Source organism: Cyprinodon variegatus, unplaced genomic scaffold (genome assembly GCF_000732505.1).
Source record: "Cyprinodon variegatus isolate N-32 unplaced genomic scaffold, C_variegatus-1.0 Scaffold888, whole genome shotgun sequence".
In the NCBI taxonomy this organism is placed as follows: Eukaryota; Metazoa; Chordata; class Actinopteri; order Cyprinodontiformes; family Cyprinodontidae; genus Cyprinodon; species Cyprinodon variegatus.
Genome location: NW_015151341.1, coordinates 330717 through 332706, shown reverse-complemented (window position 1 = coordinate 332706; position 1990 = coordinate 330717).

Genomic DNA, 1990 nt, shown 5'->3' with positions numbered 1-1990 from the left:
TGGAGTGCTGTAGGAACCTCCAAAGAAATGCCACCCCACACCATTGCTGACCCTATGCCACACTGGTCATGCTGATTAATGTAGTAGGCAGCTGCAGATTGCTCTCCTCAGTTTCTCTAGACTCTGTGACATCTGTCACTTTGCTCAATGTGAACCTGCTTTTATCTGAGTTGAGAACAGTGCACCAGTGGCTAATTTGCCAATCCTGATGTTCTCTGTTTAATGCCAAGCGTCCTGCATAATGTTGGGCTGTAAGCACAACCCCATCTGTGGATGTTAGGGGCTCATACCATATTTGTGGTGTCGGTTTCTAACCATGTGTGTACACACATACGCATTTGTGGCCTCTTGGAGGTCATTTTGCAGGACTCTGGAAGTACTCCTCCTGTTCCTCCTTGTGAAAAGGCTGAGGCAGCGGTCCTGCTGCAGGATTGTTGCCCTCCTATGGCCTCCTCCACATCTCCTGGTGTACTGGCCTGTCTACTGCTAACCCTCTGGACACTACACTGACAGACATAGCAAACCTTGCCACAGCTCGCACTGATGTACCATCCAGGATGAGCTACACCAGCTGAGCCACTTGAGTGAGTTCTAGAGTCCTTCTCATGCTACCAGAAGTGTGAAAGCACCACCAATATTCCGAAGCGACCAAAACATCAGCCACAAAACATATGAACTGAGAAGTGGTCTGTGCACCCCTCCTGCAGAACCACTCCTTTATCATCTGTGTCTTGCTTATTGATAAATATTTCCACCTGTTGTATATCTTATTTGTATAGCAGCATGGGGAATTGATTGTCAATCAGTGTTGCATGATCCAAAGTGGATGGTATGATTTCACAGAAGTTTGATTTAAGTGAATCTACATCGTTTCTGAATCACAATACTGTTACGCTAAGTCTAAAATTGAACGTCAGAAGTTATTACGTGTCAATAGAGTGTGAAACACATCTAACTCACTTAGAAACATGTCTAAAACAATCAGAAAATACCATAATAACAAAAAAGTTATATGTTGCTTTAAATGTCCCAGATTACATTTATACAACAGAAACGGTGACAACAGGGGGTCAAATAAAGCAAAAATACCAAATAAAATACATTTTAAAACTTTATTATTGTTACTTCTGACAGGCTTTTATTCTGAAAGTGTAAAGAATTCTTTTACTATCCCTCCGTTTGGGTGGGTTATAAAACACAAAGAGAAATAACAGTACAAATAGACTCTTTAACAATCATTAAATAACAAAGTTTAGCAAAGACAGTTCAGGACAGATTCAATCGCTAAATGTTCAAAATCTATACAGTGGAAATATTATAGGGAAGTAAAGATGGAGCTGAGAATTATTGTTCTGCTCAGACTCTGCAGGACACAAAAAAATCACAAAGTTTAAAAAATAAGTAAATTCTGTTTTGTTTTGTTTTTCAATTAAATAAAAACCTAAACATTCTCTTCTGGTTCAAAATGGTTAATAAGTGAACAAAAAATGTTTCAATGAGGCATAAATGAAGGAGTAAATCAGGTAAACCTGCTGATGTGGAGCTTCTACATCTGCTGAGTCTAACAGAGGCAGGAGGGTCAAACTGGAGAAGCTCTCATGTTTTCATAGACCACATCATCATCATCTTCATCGTGATTCACCTGATTAAAGTACAAAAGGGTCGTTACCATATTTATGCATCCATGTTATACATTGACTTTTTAAATAAAAAATAGAAAAAATTCAAAATTTTTCCATTTCAAAATCTAAAGTGTTTTTTAAGTAGAGAACAACAATCATTCAGTTTGGTATATTGACAATTTCCTGATCCAAATATTTTATAAAACACCTGAACTGACCATTTGTTTCTTTTTTCCCCTTTCTTTTTTTAATGGGTTAATGAGAGCAGTGGGCCTTAGGCTGACCTGCGAGGATTTAATCCTGGGTTTGAATGGAGACAAAGTCATTCTCAAGCACATATCAAGGAGCTCATTTTGAGCCTGGATCCA